The following is a 25327-nucleotide window of genomic DNA, read 5'->3' as shown; positions in this document are numbered from 1 at the left end:
CTGCCCTCCCAATTTTACATTGCCTCAGGGCATCTCTGACCTCCCTGCCTGCTACTACACATTTTGAACTTCCTACTTTGCAAGATCTTTTCCATGTGTTTTGCCATTCACTCATCTCAACAAATCAGTGAGATCAGCAAGATGGGTGCCCATTTTTTTTTACAGATGAGTTAGTTAAGGCTGAGAAAAGCTTTCAGGATCACACATCTAGTCAACATAGGCACACATTCCAGCACTGAGTATTCTGATGCCAGGACAGTAGTTTTGCCTCCACATGGTCATCTCCCATGAGCAAGTGAAGTTTGGGTCAAACAAGGTCAAAACCATTCATTCCATCCTTTCTGGCAGGGAGTTCTCTGATCCATGTTCTGAAGCATTTGTGAAGGGAACACATACCTCTCCAATGTTCACCTCCCCTTGGATCCAAAGCCCCAGGTCATACCTCAGGATGGGTTTACCCATTCCAGTGAGTCAGTGACTCACTGTGTCTTTAGGGGCTGGCTCTTTCCTAAAACTCTGGTGATTCAACAGATGCAGCTTCCTCTGAAGGAGCCTACAGGACTTTGCCAACAACCTGGCTCCTCTGCATCTTGCACAGAGTTGGATACTTAGTAGGTGCTTAGTAAATGCTTACTGCCTAGATGAATATACTCCTCATTACAGTGCATGTGGAAGAGAGCATCATCCTCACTGCAAAGATGAACACAAGGAAGCTTAGAGAAGGGCCTAGTAAAGACTGATGGCCAATTGAATAGAGACATACCTTTGCCAAGCTTTTTCTCAAGCACCAGAGTTTGCTTTACTTCAAACTATGGAGTAACTAGCTGCCTTTGCCGTGAAATTACTCAAAAAGAGAAATGACTCCCCTCATACTCCAGCCTGTTTTCCTCCCACAGAGAGCTGAGTGTAGGAAGGGAGACAGGGTGGCTCAAAAGGCCGAGAAGTGGGGACAGTCTCAGCAGCAGATTAGGCCTCCTGACCAAGACCCACTCACCCCTTCCCTGTCCTAGTCAATCATCATTGTTACAGCTTTTCCTTTGGATTCCAGTCAACAGATTTCGAGATCTACGATGTGCCAAGTTAGGTGCCAGGAATGCTTTAAAGAGGATTTAGACAAGCCCTTGCCTTCAAGGGGTTTATAGTCTTGGTGAAAGGGATGGTGTGTGTACAACTAACCATAATATAGCTTAGGCAAAAGTGTGTGGCTATTGGACATAAATCAGGGAAAATGCTTTCTGGAAAAGACTGAGTAAGATTTTGATAGGAGAAGAGTGGGCTGAGTTACAGCCAGCAGGGCAGTGTTTCCTTGGGCTAATGTCCACTGAGAAAAGAGAAAGGACTCTTGGGAGCTGGGTCTCTAGGTTCTGCTCGGCTCTCCCCAATTCAGCATATCAGCAGAGGTGAAGCTGACTTCCCACATCCTCTCCTCCAGTGGCACATTAATAAAGAGGCCTAGTTTAGCAAGAATAAACTGGGGTACAGCGCAGGAAGGTGATTCAGAAGCTACCAGGACCAGCTCAGGGTGCCAGTGGAGAAGGGCAAGGCAGGGCAGGTGGGCCCTAGGAGTGGGGAGGGCCTGGGGTGGGAAATATCACCAGGAAGTCATACCATCTTCCCCTTACCTCCCCTTACTCTCCCCTTATGTGGACCTCAGATAAGAATTCCAAGAGATCTGAAAAACAGTAGTAGCCCCAGATACTGTGCTTTATAAACTCCCCAACTGTGGGGGACCATCTTAGTTTGCCAGGCTGCTATGACAAGTACCACACAGTGTATTGGCTTTAACAGGAAGCATTTATTGGTCCATAATTTTGAAGCTAGAAGAAGTCCAAAGGTATTATCAAGGCATGCTTTCTCCCAGAGCCTGTAGTGTCTCGGTGCTGACTGCCTGCAATCCTTGTATTCTAGTTTGCTAGCTGCCAGAATGCAATATACCAAAAACGGAATGGCTTTTTAAAAAGGGGGAATTTATTGAGTTGCAAGTTTATAGTTCTAAGGTCATGAAAATGTCCCAATTAAAGCAATCCTATACAAATGTCCAAATTAAGGCACTAACAAGAGGTTACCTCCACTAGGGAAAGGACAATGAAATTCAGAGGTTCTCTCTCAACTGGAAAGTCACATGGCAAACATGGTGATGTCTGCTAGATTTCTCTCCAGGCTTCTTGTTTCATGAAACTCCCCTGGGGGCATTTTCCTTCTTCATCTTCAAAGGTCTCTGGCTGTGTGGTCTGTCCTCAGGGCATCTTTGTGCTCTGTTGCTCTCACATTGTTCTGAAACTTTCTCCAAAATGCTTCCACTTTTAAAGGTTTCCAGTAAACTACTCCAGACCTACCTGGTATGGGTGGAGTCAGAACTCCATCCAGTGAAAGGTTAATACCCACAAATTGGTGAATCACATCTTCCTGGAGATAACCTAATCAAGTTGCTAACCTATAGTACTGAATAGGAATTAAAAGAAACGGTTACTCCCTCAAGATTGGATCAGGATTAAAACATGGCCTTTCTCAGGAACATAATCCTTTCACACCAGCACACCTTGGGAGCCTTAGCTTATATCTCTGTCTTCCAGACCATGGTGATGTCCTCTCCTTGCATCTTCTCTTCTGGTTTCCACTGACTTCTGGCTTCTCCTTGTGGCCTTCTCTAATTCCTGACTTCCGTTTTTTTCTCTTTACATATCTTCCGGTGATATGGGTTAAGACCTGTACTCATTTAGTCAGGCCACATCTTAACCAAAAATGACATCTTCAAGAAGACCTATAGTGGGTTCACAGAAATGTAGATTAAGATTAAGAAGATGTCTGTGTTGGGGTACATAATTCAGTCTCCCCCAGGGGCCCATTCAAAGAGTAGGCTCAGAACCAGACAATAATGTGTCCTATGAAGTGGGGTCTACCTGAAGTCCAGCACCTGGCAAAGGACACATGGCAGAGGTTAGAAGGTGTGGTCTCACCTGGATGCCACCACTAGTGAGGTGTGTGATATGAGCAGAGCATTGTCCCTCTCTGGGCCTCAGGGTCCTCATCTGCAATACAGGGGATGAGTGGGGTTTCTGGAGGTCCATCTAGATCTAAAATTCTAGGTAAAAATAGACCTGATCATTGCATTGGGTGTGGCCCTTTTAAAATCTCAGTCAAAACTGAACCCTTTCCTGTGCAAAGCCCAGCAATGGCTTCCTATTTCATGGGAAGTAAGCTCCCTTCCCATCATGCTTACCCCAGATTCTATGCTCTCCTCAGTTTTTCTTGCTCTCGTACCCACTTGGTGAATGTTTTAGTTTGCTATAGCTGCCAGAATGGAATATATCAGAAATGGATCAGCTTTTATAAAGGGGATTTATTAAGTTACAAATTTACAGTTGTAAGGCCTTAAAAATGTCCAAACTCAGGCATCCACAAAAAGATAACTTGACTCCAAAGAAAGGCCAATGTCTGTCACATGGGAAGGCATGAGGCTGGTGTCTACTGGTCCTTGTTCCCAGTCCGTTGCTTCCAGCTTCTGATCCCAGTGCCTTTTTCTCGAAGCATCTATGGGCCCTCACTTAGCTGCTCTAGGGCAAACCTCTGGGTTTCATCTGTTAGCTTAGCATCTTCTGGGGCCAGAGATTGCTTCTCTTCAGGTTCAGGCTGTTTCGGAGTCCTTGCTTAGCACCTGGGCTTTTTCTGTCTTGACCTCCAAATATCTGCATCTGTTTCAGCTCTGAACTGTTTTCTTCCCCTGTGAGCTCTCTTAAAGACTCCAGTACACTAATTAAGGCCCACCTTGAATTGGCAGAATCATATCTGCATCTAATCAAAAGGTCACACCCACTTGGGTGTGTCACATCTCCATGTAAACAACCTAACCAAAGGTCACAACCACAATTGGTTGTGTCATCTCAATGGAAGACACAACCTAATCAAGAGGTCCTACCCTACAATATTAAATCAGGATTAAAATAACATATTATGTACTTTTCTGGGGTATGTAATAGTTTCAAACCAGCACAGTGAACTCCCTCACCTCCTTCCAGTCTCTGCTCAAATCTCACCCTCTTCATGAGGCCTTTCTGTCCAACTTGTTTGTACTGCAGCTTGAGTCCCGCATCCTTGCATTGCTTCATTCCCTGTGTCTAGTTCCTTTTTCCCATATTCTCCACTAATATATGATACAGTTTTCTCTTTATTATGTTTATTGTTTGTTGTTTGTCACCCGTGGCAAGAATGCAGGTTGGACAAGGGCAAGCATCCCTGTTTTGTTCACTGATGTCTCCTGAGCCCAACATAGCAGGAGCTCACTGAGTATTTGCTGGATGAATAAATGAATGGATTAATGAGTGAATAAACATACAAACACAGGGGTCCTTGAAATCTAAAGGGAGTAAAACAGATATATTCTAAACCTGTGTCTCCTACCCTCCATTGCTGGTGGCCAAGTTGGGCATGGGGGCATGTGGAAGCAAGGAAGACTGGGGTGTTGAGGGGAGACCAGCAACCTAAAAGCTTGTGGATATGTGATTTGACTTTTTCTTTTTGTTTCATTTCAAGAAAAAAAATGGTGAGCTCTGACTTGGGGAAATTCAAGCCAGATTTGATCTGCTACCCCAGGATTTTGCTTTTTCTTTGATCCTCCTCTCTAGAGACTCTAACAGGAGAGGAAAAGGAAGGGTTGAGGCTGGGCAGAGGAAGTGAAAGGAAAGAAGAGGAATGGAAAGAGGTGGAGAAAGGGGTGAAACCCCGAGCACCATGAACCAGAGTCAAAGCCACACTATGGGCCTTTAATAAATTAGAACAGCAAAGTGTTAGGTCTTGTGGGAGCCTATAGTCCCTTACAAGATTGCCCCATTGCTTGTAGGGAGATGGGGAGGAGGAGGGCAGGAGATGCTGTGCTCTCTTGTTCAGGCTAACCTTGAGGATATTGGGATTAATGGGAATAAAGTGATGCCTAGATATGAAAGTATGAGTCTCACTTTAATGCTGGTGGGATCTTAAAGAACTTGGAATCTAAGCAGTTTATTTTAGAAGGCATGCCCTGACAAATCTCTTTCTGATTAATCTGAGTTTCCAGACTTATATCCCACCTCCTCACCCTCATCACCCCCAACATGGATCCATGGGAGTCTATCTGTGCTTTAGTGCCTTTGCATCTTCCTCCTGGGACATTTGCCATCTTTCCCACCCCATGCTCTCTGCTCCTCTGTATCCCACTCATCCTTGAAACCCCATTCCAATCCCATCCACAATTACTCTGTAGATCTCTCCCATCAAGGCATATCCCTGCTCTGGGCCCCAATGTCCTACCTCTGAAATGCTCTTCTGTGTCCCTACTTGATTGGGAGTGAGGAGATTTACTCTGATGTAGCTTGTGCTCTTAGGCTATTCATTCTTACTAGACTGTAAGTTCCTTGAGGTCCGGGAAGGTGTTTCACTCTTCTGTAATATCCTGGTGCCTTGAACATGGTAGGTGCTCAAGAAATCTTTGTAATTGTTGGTACGTGACTTGCCCAAGTTCATTCCACTAGTTAGTGGCAGAGCTGAAACCTGAACCCAGTCTCCATACTTGTCATTTAGGACTCCTTTCTAAGAAAGTAACGTGATGGTGTTGGGGTTTATGATGCTGAGGGATAACTCCTCTCACCTCGGATTCTAAACCAATTGAGAAGTATACCAGGTGGCAGGTAGGAATTGAAATATAGCATCTATCTTATTCCTGGTAAAGCTAAATCCAAGCATGTGGCTTGGACCTGCAGTTTACTGTTATTCTCCCCAAATCAAGCCCTGGAGACATGTTATTGGGGAGACACTTCCCCAGCCAGCCATGTGAAAGACTAATGAGCATGAGAACTAGGACCTGGGCAAAATGATCTTTATCTGATTAGCCCCACTCATCAGGAAAACTGGGACTCACTAATCAGACAAGGCAGCACTTCCTTGTGAGGGCAGATGTGCTGACAAGTTCCTATTTTCTCGGCTTGGGCAGAAACTCCAGGTAGTGAAAGAAGTCCTCTGGTGCAACTAGAGTTGGGGGTGGGAAAAGAAAGAGAGGAGATCCCAGGGGGTGTAGGCTTATGCTGTGGGCTGGGCTGGGGGAACCCCTGCACAGTGGAAAGAAAGGGACCACTCCCTAAGCAAAATAGTTCCTGCTATCACCATGCCTGCTCTTCAGATTATGTGTTACTTTTTCTCCTCTTCTCTCCTTTCTTCTCCTTTTCCCTCCTCTCCTTCTTTCCCCTTCCTTTCCCTCCTCTTTTCTCTTCTCCCCCTGCCTCCCTGTTTTCCTTCCCTTTTTTCACTTAACAGGTGAGAAGGGAAAGTGAAGGACTGTCATATATCTTGGTTTCTTGGTCCCCTCCATATGAGATGCCAACAGGCCCCTCTCCTGCATGCTCAGATCCCCACATCCTTGAAGCTCATCCCTCTCCATAACATCTTTGGTACCCTCCTCTGTACCCTGTTGTTGAATCATCTCTCAGAACCTGTCTCTGGCCTTGTATCTTAGTCATTGGCATTCTCATCTGAGCCCCACTGCTAGATGGGGAGGCTCTGAAGAGCAGGGACCAGTCTTCATCACCTCCCTTTCTCTATCAGGCAATGGCAGACGTCCCCATCCCTACCCCGTGTTGATAGAATTGCTTGAAAGTGCTAATCCCAGAATGTAATCTCGAAGCTTCTTCAGGTTAGCCTTCTCTGCACTCAGAGAGCTCATTTATACCTCCCTTTGCACAGAAACCCAAACAAGGGGCTGGTTGGACTTGCTTTCCCTCCCTTACCCCCTTCCCTGTCTCCTCTGCTCCTTCTCCCTCCTCCTTCACCGTCCCCCCTTCCACTTTCAGTTTGCTTGCCTGTACAGCTGTTTGCCTCTCCAGTCTGGTGCCAGGAGGAGGAGGAGGAGGAGGAAGAGGGCTGGGAGTGGGTGGTACTCGGACTGGGCCCAGTTCCTCCACTGCACTTTCCCAGGGCCAGGGAGAGGCGTTAGTGTCAGAAAAATATTGCAGTCATGCTTACCCCGTGGCCTCAGCCCCTCTACCACACTCGTGACATCATCCCACTCAGTTGCAAATGGGAACCTCGTTGAGGTAATGAGTTGCACATGCTCCTTCCCGCTACTGGACGCCTGCAGGCAGGCTGCTTGCTGAGTTAGGGACTGTGTTCCCCATTCCTGTGTCTCTTCCCCATAAAATTAAATCATTCTTCTAGGGGAATCCCCACTTCTACCTTCTCATCAATCACATCTCCCTGGCTTATTTGGCATAGCTCAGAACTAGCAGGTCAGCTTCCCAGGGGCAGAAGTAAGTTATCTAGGAGGGTCCTCACAAAGCATCCCCACCCTCTATAGATTGGAGAGTCAGGCAGTGGAGGAAGAGAGTGGAACTTTAACTCATTCAGCCCCGCAGCACACTCAAGAGTTGCCCCTGTTAAAACAAGAGCAAAAAGCAAAGCATTCTGGTCACTGGAGGAGCTGGAAGCCAAGCTGGACCCTGGGATTCTCTTTTCCAGTGGCTCCTATCTCCACTAGATGGGCACCTCTGCTCCTCACCTGAGGAGCAGCTTGGTGAGGTGAGAAGATCTAGGCTTTGAGGTTTGAATTCACAGACCACACACACTGGCGTTGTGACCTAAGCCTTTGTGCTGAATGTCTTCTGTTTGCCCCTCCACTCTCATAGCCAATAGTCACCCTGCTCTCTGCATCACTGGATTTGGCCAATGGGAAGCACTGGCAGAAAATTAGTTGGGGGAGACAAGAGAGTGAAGGTAGTTGAGGCCTTTATTCTCCTGGCATCTGCTCTATGGGTTCACCTTGGGATGGGTATGTTCCTCTACCAGAGGTCATGGTTATTTCCAAGCTGCCCTCTCTCTGTGGTCTTTCTCCTTCCACATTCTAGTAACTGCTCCCTTCCTTGGCACTTTGGGCTTAGGGGCAGTTACAGCCTAGTATAGTTCTCCATACCTTATGGGCCTTTCATACCCTGGCCAAATCTTATAAAGAGCTCCTTTATTAAGCCCTATGAAGTTTCTGGATTTGGGTGGGCCACCTGTTTCCTGCTAGGAATCCTCAGTGTCCTCATCTGCAAAGTGAGAATAATGTTAGCAAGCTCCTAGGATTTGTGGGCACTTAAGTACTACGAACATGTAAAAGTACCTAGCAGTAGAAGGCCCTCAACAAATATTTATTTTACTGTTTGGAGAAGTGGCCTTTTCCAATCTTGGGGAAGTGAGGAAGAAAGACAGGGAAAGATGAGGAGACCAGAGAGAGCTTCTGCCATCCAGGGAGTCCCAGAAAACACCCACGCCACTTCTCAGACACCCTGGGCCTGGTGAGAGCTTTAAGGCTGTTTCTTCCCTTCTCCTGAATAAAGTAGAGCTTTGGTTACTAGGCTTTCCCTTGAAGGCTGGATACTCACAGAAATCAAGGAAGGTCTTTTAATCGTATTCCCCTTTTCATCATATTCTTAATATAATTTTCAAGAAATCATCTGGTCTTGAGGACTGCTGGTTCTGTGCTCAGTCTGTCCTTAACTCCCTTCTCTCTCACCCCTGTCAGAGGGTGTTTGCTCCCAGGGACTTTCTGAGATTTGCTCCTGGAAAAGTCAAGGGATGAATTTCATTATCCTCCTGTGGAGGCTGGTGTCCCATGGAAGCATAGGGAAAAAGTGAGAGGAACACAGATGCCCCTAGGGCTCCTTCTCACATGGAAGGCACAAATAGAATCCTCTGCTCTCTTCCTTCCTGTTCCCATCACCTGAGCTGCACCAGATCCCATGTGGAATTGCTACAGGAATAGGGGTAGTGAGGATGGGTCTGAGGGCTAAGTCACTAACCTGACCCACTAACTTGTCCCATTCTGGAGTAGGTGGGCTTGGAGGAGGATTTGCAGGGACAGCAGAGGCATGAATGGGTAGGTGGGCTTCAGGAGACAGCTCTGAGTAGAGGGTGTGATGCATCAGGGCATGGTTATTTTTCATCACTACCACCCATTTCTCCCCACCAAAGACCTTGCTTTTGTGGGTCCTGGCCTTCATTCATTCATTCATTTTCTTGTTCATTTGTTCATTCCTTCTTTTAACAGAAATATTATTGGGGACCCTGCAGGAGCAATGCACTGGCTACCTGCTGCAAGGGGTACAAGGAGGCATAAGATAAGGCCCTGCCCTCTATCACTTTACCATAATTCTAATTGGTCAGCATTACCCACTGAAGACTAGTCCAAGATTGGTTCAAGTGCAAAGCTTACCTAAAGATGAGCCTAGTGAGAAGTAAATTCGGGGTGCAAACTGTGTAGCTGACCTGAAATACACAGGCAGCCTCAGGTATCTGAGTCCAAAGCTGAAGTTCTTAGTAGTCTCACCACTGTCTATTGTGATGGTATTGCATGGTGGTTAGAAAGCACAGGAGCCAGACAAGATGGGTTCAAACACCAGCTCTGCCACTTGCTAGCTGTGAAAACTTGAATAAGTTCTTAACCCTCATCTAGAGAATGGAGTAATAAAAGTACCTGACTTGCAGGGTTGAATGAGTTAATCAACATTAAGACCTTCCAACAATGCCTAGGACATACTGAGTGGTCCATAAGTGCTCTTATTATAGCATTGTTGCATTCACTTAGTCTCTTTCTGTCCTGGGGCCTATACATGAAGATTCAATTCCTCCAGATTCTCTGGCCTGTATTTGGTCTACAAATAGTGAGATTTGTTCCTACTTAGTTCCCAGGTTTACCTGGTGTTGATTCCTGGTTTTAGGATGATAAGCAGCATAACTGAGGCCCTCTGAGCCTGACTTAGAAAGCCTAATTTCTCTTTATCTCTTTCTCAGGCCTTTGGCATGCTTTCCCCTGTCCCTGTCTGCCCATCCATCAGTACTCCTGCTGCAGTTGTGGATGTGTCCCTCTCTAGACCATAGCAACTTGGGGGCAGATATTGTCATCCTTCGATTCATCTTAATGTCCCCAACAGCTAGCATGGTGTCTTTTTTTTCATTCCCTCCGTTACTTGTTTATTTTTGATCCATACTTTTTAGACATCTGTCCATACCCTAAATAAAAGGAGCATCAGACACAAGGTTTTCACAATCACACAGTCACATTGTAAAAGATATATCATTATAGAATCATCTTCAAGAAACAAGGCTATTGGAACACAACTCAGCAGCTTCAGGTACTTCCCTCTAGCCACTCCAATGCACCATAAACTAAAAAGGGGATATCCACATAATAAAATGGTGTCTTACACATAGCAGGCACTTTCCCATGTTGAATGAATGAACACATTCTTGTTTATCAAATCCATAAATATCAGATGAAGGAAGACTTTGAGAGGTTAGATTAAGACAAGTGAAAGGAACTGTGACCTACTTTTTGCAATAGATTGTAAGGTATTGCTGTGCTACTACTGAGCGTATATAAATAAAAGGTCATGAATCCTGCTCTCAAGGAGCTTAAAGTCCCCTGAGAACACAGACATATAAACAGAGACAGCATTATAATTTGATAAATACTCTAATGGAAATATACATGAAGTGCAGTTAGAGGGTGAGAAAAGGAGACTGTCTTCCTTGAGGAGGAAAGGAAGTCCTCCTGCAGAAATAGACACTGGAGTGAAATACTAAAGGCCAACCAGGAGTCTGCCTACTGGATAGGGCAGAAAAAGGTTTTCCAAACTGAGAGTAACTGCAGGGACCTGAGGTTGAGGAAGAAGAGTGGTTGGGGATAATAACTGCATACTTACGGAGTTCTGCCAGTCAGAAACTATTCTAGGCACTTTATGGGTATGAGCTTATTTAATCTTCATATCAACCCAATGATATGAATCCCATTATTATGCCCAATTTACATATGAGGAAACCAAGACACAGAGGCTAACTAATTCAGCCAAGATTCCAAAATTAAGTTGCCTGGAATCTATAGCCCACACTCTTAACTATACTGAAATTAAAGTCAAATCATGGAAGGTCTTCTAACCATCCATAGAATTTGAGTTATGAGAGGCAATAGGGGAACCATTTCAAAGCAGTGAAATGATAGGCTCTGATTTGTGTTCTACACTGGTCAGTCTGGCTGCAGCAGAACATTAGATTTCCCAGTGGTGGGTCGCTGGTGACCTTTGCAGGACCAATTCAGTGGAGTGAATATAGGAGAAGCCAGATTGCATTGTATTAAAATCTCACTTGAAAGAGAAGGAGAAGACCCTGCAAATGCAGTCCCTACTTTCTAAGTATCTTGCTGTGAAGTTGAAAAAAGAATTGTTGGCGTGTAGAGGGAAGTATGGGGTTGAGTGTGGGTTTTTATTCCTTCTTCTTTCCCCATTCTCTCCCCCTCTCCTCTTTCTCTGTTTCCTTTGTTCTCTCTCTTTTTCTCTCTTTCTCACTTTGTTTCCTTCTTTTCTGTTTCTCAATCTCTCTCTCTCTCTCTCCCATATAGGAGACCCTGAGAATGTGAATCATCAAAAATTAATAGTAAATAGAGAGGCTGAAGGCACAGGAGAGGAGTTAATGGATGAAGTGAGATTTTGGAGGAAATGGAGACTTGAGCAAACAGAAGAAACATCTCTTTCTCTAAGATAAGCATGAAATAGGTGAGAAATAGGTAAGAAGTGGTGCAGGTATAGCTAGTTTTGTATGTGGAGAATGAGAAGTTGGGGAATTATTGCCAGGTGGTGATTTTCCTAGCGAAGTGAGAGGTGAGGCCATCTGCTGAAAGTGCAGGGCTGTGTGCAGGGATGAGGAGAAAAAATGAAGGTGAATGGGAGAAAGATGCTCATTGGGGATGAGGAAATGCTTACTGAGCTTGTTGGTTGTAGAGGCAGACAAGGGTGGACTGTGGGGCTGACCAGGGGTGGAGGGTTTGTCAGATTCCTGCAGGTGAAAGGTAGGAGGACCAGGAAATTAAGTGTTGTTGAGAGGGTAGTTCAAGTAGTGAATACAGGAACCAGGCTGGGTAAGGACGAATGTATGGGGAGGGGGATACGATTATTCATTCATGCATTTATTCAGCTAATAGTTGTACTTATAATGTGCCAGGCATTGTTCTAGCCATTAAGGATATATTATGGCAAAAAGGATGAAAATCCCTGCCTTCACCAAGTTTACATCCTAATGGGAGAGAGAGACAATCAAAAAGGTAAATAAATAAATTATATAGTATAATTTAGACATTGACTAGTGCGTTGGAGAAAAATTAAGTAGAGAAGGATGATAGAGTGTTAACTGGGGATGTCATAATCTCTTACAGGATCATCAGGAAAGGCCTCCCTGATAGGTGACATTCAAGCAAAGGCTTGAAGGGGTGAGAGGCAAACTGTGCAGAAATCCTGAGGAAGAACATTTCAGCATATTCACAGAAATGCTATGAGGAGAGAGAAGGAAAAAAAGTAAGAAACAGGCAGAGAGGTGATGGAAAGCCAGAGATTTAAGGACTTAGAGGTCATTGCAAGGATTTGGGCCTTTCTTCTGAGTATAATGGGAAAACCCTGGAGGGTTTTGAGCAGGGATGTGTTATGGTCTGATTTTTTTTTCAACTTTTTTTTGATGTATAATATATATACAAAGCAAAGAAAGAAAAAAGCAATAGTCTTCAAAGCACTCTTCAACAAGTAGTCATAGGACAGATCCCAAAGTTTGTCTAGGGCTACCAAACCATCATCTCAGATTTTTTCCTTCTAGCTACTCCAGAATATTGGAGGCTAGAAGGAATAAATCTTTTTTTTATCATCACAATCGACTTTTTTTTTTCTTTTTTGTGAAAAATAACATATACACAAAAAAGCAATAAATTTCAAAGGACAGCACAAAAATTAGTTGTGGAACAAATTTCAGAGTTTGGTGTGGGTTACAATTCCACAATTTTAGGTTTTTTTACTTCTAACTGCCCTGAGATACTGAAGACTAAAAGAAATATCAATTTAATGATTCTGCAGTCATATTCGTTCATTAAACCCTACCTTCTCTGTATTATTCCATCCTCACCTTTGATCTTTCTATCCCATTCTTTAGGGATATTTGGGCTATAGCCATTCTAACTTTTTCATGTTGGAAGAGTCTATCAATAATATGGGGTAGGGAGATGGAACTATCTGATGTTCTCGAGAGGCTGGGCCCACTAGGTTTCAGGACTTGTATGGTCCAGGGACCCATCTAGAGGTTGTAGGTTTCTGTAAAGTTACCTAGTGCAAGGAACTTTGTAGTATCTTATATATTTCCCTAGGTGTTCTTTAGGATTGGCTGGAATGATTTTGTTTGAGGTTTGTCAAGTTATGATAGGTAGCAATGTCTAACTGAAGCTGCATAAGAGTGGTCTCCAGAATAACCTCTCGACTCTGTTTGAACTCTCTCAGCCACTGTGATCTGATTTGTTTTTAAATGAACATTCTGGGTTCTGTGTAGAGACTGAGATGGACAAATATGGAAGAAGGGAGCCCAGTTGTGAAGCCATAGCAATAATCCAGGTGAGGAGTTGTGGGTACTTGGAAGAGGATGATACAGTAGAGAAGGCAAGAAGCGATCCATTTCTGAACATATATGTTTAGATTAGAGCTGACAGAATTGGCTGACAGATTGGACATGGGGTATGAGAAAACAAGCAGTTCAGGGAGGGAACTCTGGTGCATATCAGTGCTAAGAAATCTAAGAAGTCTAAGGAGGAGCAGGCAAAGGAGACTGTGAAGGAACAACTAATGAAAGGAAAAACCAAGAGGCTATTGAGTCCTTGAAGTGAAGAGGAGGAAGTGATCAGCTGTGTCTAATGCTGCTAAAAGGTCAAGTAAGAAGAGCCCTGAGCATTGGCCATTGACCAAATGCAGAGGTCACTAGTGACTGTGCAAGAGTCAGTGAAGTTTGAGTGGAAGGGGGCTGGGTGGTGCTAATTGGAATGGGTTCAAGATAGGATGGGAGGAGAGAAATTGAAGGCAGTAGATGCTGTTTTAGTTTTACAGCTGCTAAAACTAATGCAATACAATTTATTAGCTTAAACAATGAGAATTTATTGGCTCACAGTTTTGAGGCTAGAAGAAGTCCCAAAATGAAGGCATCAGCAAGGTGATGTTTTCTCCCCAAAGACTGGCATTATGGGGCTGGCTGACAGCAATCCTTGGCCTTTCTGTCACATGGCAGCTCACATGGTGGTATTTTCTCCTTTCTTTTCTGAGTTGCTTTGATTTCCAGCTTCTGGCTGTTTCCATGACTTCTCTCTCCATGTCCAACTTCCTTTGCCTGTAAGAAATTCAGCCATATTGGATTTAAGTACCACTGTCATTCAGTTTGGGCACATCTTCAATGGTCTTGTTTACAAATGGGTTCACACCCACAGGACCAGGAGTTGGGACCTGAAGATGCCTTTTTTGGGGAAAATGATTCAGTCTCTGACAGGTACATATATTTCTTTCAAGACATTTCAAGGGACAGAGAAATGGAGGGGAAATGCAGCATGTCAACTGGACAGCCTGAAGGGTCCACTTGGGTTTAGTGGTCATGAGTTTAAAATAAGACCAGTTGGCATGATGACATGTTTTTCCTTTTTTCCACCTATGCTCAGTCATGTGGATGGAAGTGCAGAGTTAGCAAAGAGTTAGCTTTAACCAAAGTTAGGTTTTGCCAAGTGAGTACAAGAAAATAAAAATGGGGCAAGGAAGTTTAGTGTATATATAAGGGCGTTTGCAATGTAAATTATGAAACATAAATTGGTTAAAAAGGGAAACAAGACACGAGCAGTAAGAGATAGTCAAAAGGGTGTAAAATCAATAGTCTGTAGGTTTTAGTGGGGCCCATGAAATGTCAAAGTACACTGGAGTCAGGATACTAGGGGAATGCACTGTAAAGATAGGAGGCAGGAAACTAGGATTAAGAAAGTTTTCAGTTAATGGTAAAGATGCTCTAAAGCAGCAGAAGTGCTCAAAGTGAATGGCTAAAGGATGCTGGAAGTTAAAATCAATGAAGAGGAGGAGGTCATGCAAGAGTTATAACTGGAGATTTAGAGATTTAGGCAGCAAATCAAGGGAGGGGAAGTTTCGCAGATGACACATGGGTCCAAACCGAGGCTTTTTAAAGAGGAGAGAGAGAAAAAAGTGTGGAAATAGCGATGAGAAACAAAGAAAAACAACTATTTCACTGGTAGAGCAGTTGTATGAGGAGAGTGGGAAAGAGATAATCCAGACTTGAGAGGGCAAGGAAAGGAGAAAGGAGTCAGGTTTTAGTTTGAACAAGGAAGAAAAATAAAATATTCAGAGCAGAGTTTGGGGGATTTTGCTGATGACTGACTGAGAGATACAATGACCGCAGTGGGAAGGTCTCAGGGCTTGAGAGGGAGATGAGGTCAAAGGGGAATAAATAGCACCCTTTGGGGATTATAATGTGGGTGACGAAGTTGTCCTGGGAATTCTGCAGCCTCTTGTGAGGCTGATATAAACTGGAATAACTCAGTGAGGTTGATCCTTATCCTGCTGGTTTCTAGGCAGAAAGTACCAACAAGGTGGAGTGTTTGTGGGGAGGGGTCTTGCCAGGAGCACCTAAAGTCAGGGTAGCACAACCACTCCTGCCACTGTGTTGTATTGGTCAGGGTAGAGGTCACCTTGTCCTGGAGCCCGAGGAGCTCTCAAGTTCATTTAGGCTTTTGCTGAGGGAGGCATGGAGGCCAGGGGAAGCTGGGGAAAGATGGCAAGGGTCCGATTAGAACTGATAGTAATACAGTGGCTCTCCTTGATTGAGCACATAGTATGGGCAGGCACTGTGCTCAGGGCTTAAGTAAATTATCTTCAAACCTCAGCATATGTTATCAGTATTCTTCTTTGTAGAAGAGAAAATGAAGTCTTAGGTGAAGTCAATTGTCCAAGGTCACCAGCTAGTTGGGGGCAGAGCCTGGATTCCAATTCAGGTCTGCCTAGTCCTTAAACTGCAGCCCTTTATCACAGCTCAGTTCTATTTCCCACAGTCTAGACCTGGGAGTCCTTACACAATAGAAGAGCTGGTCTAGTGACAATGAGGGCCATGAGGGCCAGGAGGATATGACTGGGGCCAAAGGGTGGATTATTGGAGTTTAAGGTTTCAGAGGTGGAGCAGTTCTGGGCCATAACAAGGCTAGGGTGGGGCTTTGGGAATAAATGGCTAAAGTGTAGGAGACAGATGGAATGAATTATCCTAAGGGGTGCCATTGGCGAGAAATGGATATAAATTCAAATTGGTTTGGACAAAAGCACAGTGACAGTCTTAAATGGCTTCTGATGGAAACCTAGGTTATTAACCTTCAAGACTGACATTAGGTCAGAGAAATACCCCCCACCCTGCCCCCATGGATTTTGAAAAATATAAACACATCCAAGAAATAAGGGGCCTGGCAGTGTAGGGCTAGCCTGGGACCCCACCCCCTGGATTTTTTTTTTAATTAACTTTAAGGCCCAACCACAGCTTCCAGGAGTGCAAACTGATCTGTGCCCTCTGCACAGTGGAAACTACTGCTCTCTGGTGTCTCCCATGAGCTGGCATTCCCACTTCTCCCTATCTGATTTAAGGTTCAGTTTAAGATAAGATAATCCAACACATTCATACTAGGCACAAACTGGGCAGAAACTTTGTCTTTAGGAAGTTTCCCTTAAGAGGGGAGGCTGGAAGGAGAGGGCTGGCTTCCTTTACTGACACCTCAGTGTAGGTTAGTTTCAAATTATTCAAGGGTCACAGGGGGTCTCGTTGACAGAGGAGCGACAGAGAAGATAAGACAAAGTAGAGGCAGAGGCAAGGAAGATGGCAGCAATCAGGTGAGGAATGGTGGAATCAAGAGTAATAGTGATAGCAAGGCCATCTCATAATTTGTCTACAACTAAAAGTGAGTTTGACCTTGTCAACCTTACCCACAAATTTTGTCCTGGCATCTGGGTTCCTCATCCCATTCAGACCTCAACATACTTTGCCAAACCTAGGAATACCATTTCTTCTCTCCAAGGTTATGATGATTTCTCAACCCTGACCTAAGTATGTCTATTAAAATGTAAATGTAACATCTTAAGTATTTTAAGTATTTTTCTGTCTTTGGGGAGATGCCTTTAATGTGTGGATTATACTGTGGATCCCAGAAGGAAATAGCTAAACTAAGAGTAAGAGGAGCATTGTCTTGCCAGTTGGTGGATGTAAGAAGACTCCCCTTCTCTGTTGATACCTAGAGCAGCCTCTGGTCTCTTTGGCTTGTTGGGTGTGCCCTTTCCCTTTCTTTCCACAAATAGCTCACTTTTTAAAGGAGTTATATTTTGTAATTAGGAATGTAAAAAATGTGTTGTTGCTACTCTATTTCTAGATGAGTTTTCAAAGCTATAATGTCTTATTGGTAGCTAATCTAGGTCCTAGGTTCTAGGTCATGAGAGTTTTGGGGGGCAGAACTCTATCACCAAAGGAAGCCTGGAAACAGAAATGTCCTGGGATACAAAGGTAAATTAAGTAAAGACAAGGATTTTTCCTGTTTTGGGCTCCCTGGCTGTATTCTCTTTCTCTGAGACAACCAGCAGAAAAAAGCAGACAGGCATGGAATTCTTCCGTTATGCTCCAGAAGCAGCATAACTCTCCAGGATGCATGGGACTGGTTGCCAGTAGGAAAAGGAGCTGCACGTTTCATGTTGAACCATATGGGCAGCAGAGATGGAGTCTGGAGTCAGCAATCTTAAATATTACACCTTGCTTAAGAAATGGTTACTGAATGAACAAACAAATTGCCCTTTGTTTTAGTTTGCTAAAGCTGCTGGAATGAAATATCCAAGAAACAGAATGGCTTTTTAAAAGGAAATTTATTAAGTTGCAAGTTTGGAGTTTTATAACTATATTAATCTATAAAAATGTCTGAACTAAGGCATCCAGAGAAAGATACCTTGGTTCAAGAAAGGCTGATGGGTCCAGAATGCCTCTGACAGCTGGGAAGGCACATAGCTGGCATCTGCTAGGGTCTCTGTCTTCTCCTTTCAAATGTCTTCCCTAGGGGCATTCTCTTTTTTCATCTCCAAATGCTTCTGGCTGTGTGGGCTCTGTTAGCATTGAAGCTTTTTCCAAAATGGTTCTCTCTTAAAGGTCTCCAGTAAGCAACCCCACCTCGAATGGGCAGAGACACATCTCCATGGGAACTATCTAATCAAAAGTTACCATCCACAATTGAGTGGGTCCCATCTTCATGGAAACAATAAAAAAGATCCCATCCAGCAATGTTGAATTAATATTAAACAACATGGCTTTTCTTAGGTACATGACAGTTTCCGCCCTTTGGACCCCCAAAAGACATGTTCTTTCCAAATGCAAAATATATTCATTCATCACAATATCACAGAGCCTTAAATCATTTCAGTAAAAATGCAAATACAATACAAAGTCAGAAACAGTACAAAATCTCAACAAAGTCAGCCACAGACATGGTCTGTCCTAAGGCACAATTCTTCTCTGGCTCTGGACCTGTAAAACTTAAAACAAATTATCTGCTGCCAACATAAAAAGGAGAAACAGTCATAGGATAGATGTTCCCCCTATGGAACATAAGGGGGAAATTGGAAAGAACACAAGGGTCATCAGACCCAAACAGTTCTAGAAACCTGCAGGGCAAACTCCATTATATTTCAAAGTCTGAGAGTCATTTATGCTCAGGGCTTTAGAAAGTGGCAGTCCCACCCTTTCCAAGGGCCTATTCAAGGCCCTCTTCTCTCCAGTTGCAACCTTGGGGAAACTAAGGAGACCACCTTTTTCTTCCACCCTCTCCAAGCATCAGGGCAGCATTTGGCTCTTTATCGTTTCCAGGGTACATGCTTAACACCACCACCACCCCCGACCAGTGGAGTGGCAACCAGGCTCCCCCCAATCCCCAGGGAATGTGCTTCACCCTCTCCAATGCCTGAGGTGGTACAACAGTTCCAAAACATCTAGATGGAAGGCCTACCCTCTGCCATTGGGGCAAACTCACCCACTCCAAGTGTATGGGGTGTCCACTCTCCTGGTTTGAGGTTTCTTGGCTTCAGACCTTAGCTTTCATGGTTCTTCCTTTGAAGGTATTTTCCTTCAATTTGTCCCTTTTCTGTCCCTTTTAGACCAGACTGGTAGTGGTTGTATTCATAACCACTAAACAATAGGGCTTTCCACAAATCCTTCTTGGATAACTCCATCTCCAATCCTGGCTTTTTCTGAAATGGCTGACTGTTTTCATGTTTGGTTAAATCCTCATGTTATCTGGGGTCTCCCTTTCAGGAAGCCCAGAATTTTTTAGATCATCAATTTCTGTCCTCTTTGTACCCAAGATTTCAGTTCTCAGCTTACCACTTTCCTGTTGCATTTCACTATAAGCTGCAAGGAGAAACCAGGCTGCACTTTCCACATTTAATTTGGAAATCTCTCCTGCTAAATATCCAAGTTCATGGCTTTTAAAATCTGCCTTCTGTCCAAAACGAGTAGTCAATTTTGCTAACTGTTTTTTTTGCCACTTTCAAACAAAGATCACCTTCCTTCCAGTTTGCAGTAACACATGCATCGTTTCTCTCTAAGGCATGAAAAGAAGTATGTTTAGAGTCCACATTTCTACCAACAGTTTCTTCAAAGCATTGTAGGCCTTCTCTATCAAGCTTCTTACAGCTCTTCCAGAATCTTGCCCTTATCCATTTAAAAAGCTGTCCCAACATGCTTGGTATTTGCAAACTGCAGCAGCACCCAACTTCACTGGTACCAATATCTGTTTTAGTTTGCTAAAGCTGCTGGAATGCAACATACAAGAAACAGGATGACTTTTAGAAAGTGAATTATTAAGTTACAAGTTTACAGTTCTAAGGCTATAAAAATGTCTGAACTAAGGCATCCAGGCATCCAGAGAAAGATATCTTGGTTCAAGAAAGGCTGATGGGTCCAGAACATGTTTTTCAGCTGGGGAGACATATGGCTGGCATCTACTAGGGTCTCAAACTTCTTGTTTCAAACATCTTCCCCAGGGTATTCTCTTTTTTCATCTCCAAATACCTCTGGCTGTGTAGGCTGTGTCAGCACTGAAGCTTTTTCCAAAATGATTCCTTCTTAAAGGGCTCCAGTAAGCAACCCCACCTTGAATGGGTGGAAACCCATCTCCATGGAAACCATCTAATTAAAAGTTACCACCCACAATTGGGTGGGTCACATCTCCATGGAAGCAATAAAAAAGGTGCCTCCCAGCAATATTGAATGAGGAATAAAGAACATGGCTTTTCTGGGGAAGATGACAGTTTCGAACCAGCACATCCTTATAGTCTTTCCCTTCTAACAGTCATTACTCTTGATCTCACATTTCCTCCTTTCTTTAAAGCTAGAAAATCTCAACTCTGCCACATAACCTAACCACACCTGATCTCTCTCAGCCTCAGCTTCATTATATGCAAAATGAAAATAATAATAGCTATCTTCATGACTGTTGTAGTGCTTAGAATTAATAGATGTAGAGTGCTCAGCCCTGAGTATGTGATTAGGAGATGGTAGCTATTATTCTTTTGTGTCACTTTATTGGAGGGTCCAAAGCCTGAACAGGGTAGATACAGACTAACTTATTGGCTTGGAGTGCACAGTATGTTTATGTTTATTTTATGAGCTTCATTTATCTACAAACAGCCAACAGATGTTAATTGAGCATTTGCTATATTTTTAGCCCTGTGAGATATTGAGATGAATAAGACATAGACTCTGTGCTCATGGTGCTCACCCTCTACTTATGTTCATTGATTTATAAATGCAGCTCTATTAGCTACCCATCTTGGTCTACAATTTCCAAACAAAGGTTTATACATAATAATTGTTGGTTCCAGGCATCACCAAATGACAGAGGCCCATTATCTTTGTCCAGCTCTGCCAAACTTCCCTCAGTGGTGCAGGCAGCCCTGCTTGCTGTACAGAGGAAGCAGTGCGGGAGGATTCTGCACACATAGGTTTCAGGGACATACCAAAATCAGCCTGCACAGGTTGCATGGGCTGAAATCTTAGCCTCCCTGTCTTCAAAACAAGACACCCAGATAGCTCTTGCAACTGAATAAAGAGTGGGTATTGAGAGAGTGAGACAGGAAGGGTTAAATGTATCCAGTCCTACCCAGAGTGTAAGCCTATTCATCAGATCACAGTGGAGGTAGAGGTGGAGGTGGGACAGAGTTACACTAGCATCCTAGAGAGTAGTTATTTAGAAATGAAAATAACTGAGCCCTGGCTTCCACATTGCAAACATCATCAGATGACTTAATGGCTTAGATGGGCCAGGTGGCGAATTGGGAACCTTTTTGGTAGGGATCGAGGGCCACTCTATAGAAGGAGGGTCTTTTGTTCAGAATTTAGGCAGAACCCTGCGCCTGCTGCTGTTTGAGTGTCTTCACATTGAGACAGCATTTCTTCTGTTCAGTGCACTATCCATTTTTGGAGAAGAGTAGAGCATCTTCCAACAGGTCCCAGGACCTACTTCTTCCTGGGGAGTTCGCTGGCTCTCTACCTTCCTCTTGGTTGCAGTGATCAGCCAGCTCACCGTGACTACCCTCGGCTCACCTCCTACCTGGGTTTCACTCCATTTTTACCCTCTGCGGCAAAATAAGATGCACGGCAACCAGCTTTCCTTCCTCCTTCTGCGTTCCTTCTACCGAAATGATCCCACAGACCCCTTTTGTTTTTAAGAATTTTTATGTAAAGGAACTTGGGAATAGGGGTGAAGAAAACAACAAACACTGTGAGGAAGTTACAAAAGTACAAGATGTCTCTGGAAGTACAAGGAGAAATTGTCTGAGGTCATCATAAAATCTAAATGAAGTTGGCTCTGGGCATCCCTCCTTCTTAGAAATTCATGTGGGAGTCTCAGATTTAGTCTCTTTGTCGTTGCTCTCTGAAGGTGGAGCTTCTACATCTGGTGGCCCTGGCTGTGATCCCTCAGAGCAGAAGATCATTGGTGTTTACTATACTCCAGTGGGTTGTTGGGAATCCTCCCAGTCTTAACTGTGACTTGTTCTCATATGTCAGGTGAAAGTTGAGTGGATGAAGACACCTACGGAATCTCTCCTGCACACTCTCCTTCCTTTCACCTAGAGCAAGTGAACAGGGATCCCCGTTAAAATCAGGAAGTGGTGGCAGCTTCATAGACAGAGGTTATTTGGGGCTTCCTCATACAAAGAACAATGTGCACAATGAATCCAGAGAGAAAATGATGAGGTTTATTCTAATGAAGTTAGCCTTGAACAATTTTAATGAAGATCCTTGGATGAATTGATCTCTGAGCTTCCTCCCGGCAATAAAACCCTATCTCCACCTGCTGTTTACAAACTGTGGCACCAGTGAGAACAAAAAGAAAATGACTGGTATGTACTGTTGTTAAAACTCAAGTAGGTGACCATTAAATAAGTGCATCCTGTTTTTTATGATAGTAAGACCTAATTTCTTTGGAAATAAACACTTTTGTCAGATCCAATTGGTATATTTTTTAATGGGAAGAAAATAAAATGAAGCAGATAACTCTCCAGATACTCTCAAATTAATATTAAGAAACTGAATATTAGTTTTAAGAAGTTAAAAATTATTTTCCTAAGAAAGGATAAATTAATGAAGGGGGTAGCACCAGGATTCTTTCTTGCAATCCATGCATGACAGAGGTAGGTTTTGAATCAACCTTCACCGTGCCCCAAATCCATGCTTTTCACTTTATGAGAGTGTTAGGGGCACTGATCTGCCGTACACAGAGAAAGCGCGATCCAGTGACTCTAAGGCTCCCATCTCAGTGTGGTCCTGATATTGGGGCTTCCTCTCCCTACTCACCCTTAGCTAAACTCTCTCAGTCTGCGTGGTTTGTATCTAAACTTCCCTGTTCTTAAATCCCTGCTGCCAAGCACCTCCCCACCTCCAGCATATAGTATTTTAGCAAAAGCTCCTTGGAAGAATCCCATTCCCATTGTTGTAAGGAACCGCTCCACAAATTTTAGCCTCTGGAAATGATAAAATAGTTTAAGACAACCATTTTTAGGATGTGTCCTATTAAAAAGAAATGAAAGATTTATTTTTAAAAAGTAAGCGAAGCTCTTAAAATAGTAAGACCTCATCTATTTTCCAAGAATGCATCTTCTGATGTGACCAGTGCCTTTCTCCAGAACTGTGCACCTCTGTGTCATTTCATCACAGCAGGCTCCTCCCCACACCTTCTGAATTGGAGTGTTCAGGGGTGCAGCTAAGGCCTTGATATTTCTAAAAAGCTACACGTATGATTTTGATACTTAGCCAGGATGAATTTAAAATGTCAGTACAATTCCTATTTATCTACATGGTCAGTAGGTGGCAATCAGAAGCCATGGGTGCATAAGGAAAGCCAAGATCTTATTTTTTTCAGGTCAAAATTTTGCTCAAAAATCTGTTTATGTGGTCAACCAGAATTTGTCTATTTTCATAAGAAAAATTCAGAAACAAGATTTTCAGCAAAAAGAAATGTACTACATGTGTCGTTCTTGCATTTGTTTAACAGACCTTTTATAGGTTCAGCCATGCACTGGACACTGTGCTACTTGATGGGTACACAGAGATTAATAAAACATACCCTGCTCCTAGCATACTACTTTCTAGAACATTGTTAATATTGGACATCTAGAAGCTTGCTCAGGATTTTCTATAAATGAGAGCTTCTTGATGTCCATCAAATTGCTTCTTGCAACTCGGCATTTAGTTGTTGTTTAATTACTTGTACTGAACTCAGTTTCCCAGAGTGTGGTCTTCAAGGGGACTTTAATTAATGTGCAAGTATAAATGTGTTATTTTAATAGTTAGATATTTATTTTAATGTGTAATAGGAAAATACTAATTTTCCACTTAAGGTGATAATGTAAAATTTCCTTCTAAAATAAATTTAGGTTAAAAAAAGAGGAAGAAAACATCAGCCCAGGGATACTCAGATATAGTGAAAATATGCAGACTGTGCACAAATGCAGATGACTGAAGCTGGGAAACCATCTCGCTGACTGCTTCAAGGCAATCATTAGAAAGCCATGTGCTTCATGCAGAGATGAACAGCATTTTCCAGCCTGACGTTTGGGCTCTTTCTTCAGATCACTTTGTGTTTAATTTTTAGCTTTGATTTGCTGTCTCTGAGCAGCTCGCCATGCCCTCTCCAAGATTTCTTGAGTCCACATTCCTCGCCTTCCCCAAGATACTACGTTCATTTCTGGAGACCATTGCAAGATAGAAAAGCCTTTTCCTCAATTCTAGATCCTAGAAGTTTTGTTTTGTTTGACATTTTCACCATTGATCTGGTCTTGCATGACTGTGTCTGCAAGCAACAACTCTGTAATAACTAACAGCTTTGTCTGGTACTTCCTTCACATCTGTGTTCATAGGGAGGAAGAACGCTTTCCTCTTAAAGTCATAGCTTTCAAATTTAAAATAGCTGTAAATCGAATGATAACATTGAAAAGAAAGTCACTAATTTTAGCCCATCTAGAACAGCCCATTCTTCAAAGCCCTGCTGAGTGACTCTCTGGGACCACCACCCAACACAGAATGAATCACTGCTTTTGCAACACGACACTTAGCTTGTACCATCTCCCTCTAATACACCTACTTAATTCTTCATTGTGTAATAGTTACTTGTTTACATATCTTTTTCCCCACTAACTGTATCTGAAGGTCAGTGGTCATATATTGATTCTTATTCAACCAATATTTAAAAAAAATATTTTTATTTTTACAATTATGCCTCACAATATCATCACATAGTTGTGTATTCATCACCATCATCATTTTTTAGAACATTTGCATCATTCCAGAAAAAGAAACAAAAAGAAAAAACTCACACATGCCGTACCCCTTACCCCTTCCTCTCATTGACTGCTACCCAATTTTTTACCCTTTATCCCCTCTATTATTTATTTATTTTCCTTATTTTTTTACTCATCTGTCTATACTCTAGATACAAGGACCATCAGACACAAGGTTTTCACAATTACATGGTCACATTGTAAAAGCTATATAGTTAAGCAATCATCTTCATGAATCAGGGCTACTAGAACACAGTTCAACAGTTTCAGGTACTTCTCTCCAACCACTGCAATATACCATAAACTAAAAAGGGATATCTATTTCATGTATAAGAATAACATCCAGAGTAACCTCTTGACTCTGAAATCTGTCAACAACTGAAATTTTTTTGTCTCATTTCTCTCTTCCCCCTTTTGTTCAAGAAGGCCAAAGGACTCATCCCAGGAGTCCTGTCCCATGTTGTCAGGGAGAATTACACCTCTGGGAGTCATGTCCCACACAGGGGAGAGGGCAGTGAGTTCATCTACTGAGTTGCTTACAGAGAGAGGCTACATGTGAGCAACAAAAGATGTTCTCTGGGGGTGACTCTTAGGCAAAATTATAAGTAGACTTAGCTGCTTCTTTGCAGTAA

General features: G+C 43.2%; 1 protein-coding gene and 1 long non-coding RNA gene across 6 annotated transcripts in view; both read left to right on the top strand.

The window, feature by feature from the left end:
* The window catches only part of SCARA5 (scavenger receptor class A member 5), a 132301-nt gene that overhangs the window by 7433 nt on the left and 99541 nt on the right, over nt 1-25327 (top strand). The window lies entirely within an intron of this gene.
* LOC143677189 (uncharacterized) lies at nt 9-24439 on the top strand. Of its 4 annotated transcripts, XR_013172430.1 has the most exons (6): nt 9-7789; nt 11396-11549; nt 11995-12094; nt 12206-12344; nt 21320-22259; nt 23793-24439. It is a non-coding gene; the product is annotated as an uncharacterized LOC143677189 (long non-coding RNA). The 4 variants fall into 4 exon arrangements; XR_013172428.1 differs by lacking the exon at nt 23793-24439 and having other exon boundaries at nt 16-7789; nt 11396-11560; nt 21320-22774; XR_013172427.1 differs by lacking the exon at nt 23793-24439 and having other exon boundaries at nt 19-7789; nt 21320-22774.

This window comes from Tamandua tetradactyla, chromosome 3 (genome assembly GCF_023851605.1).
Source record: "Tamandua tetradactyla isolate mTamTet1 chromosome 3, mTamTet1.pri, whole genome shotgun sequence".
Classification (NCBI taxonomy): domain Eukaryota; kingdom Metazoa; phylum Chordata; class Mammalia; order Pilosa; family Myrmecophagidae; genus Tamandua; species Tamandua tetradactyla.
The sequence above is the reverse complement of the archived record's forward strand: the minus strand, read 5'-3'. Positions and strand labels throughout refer to the sequence as shown.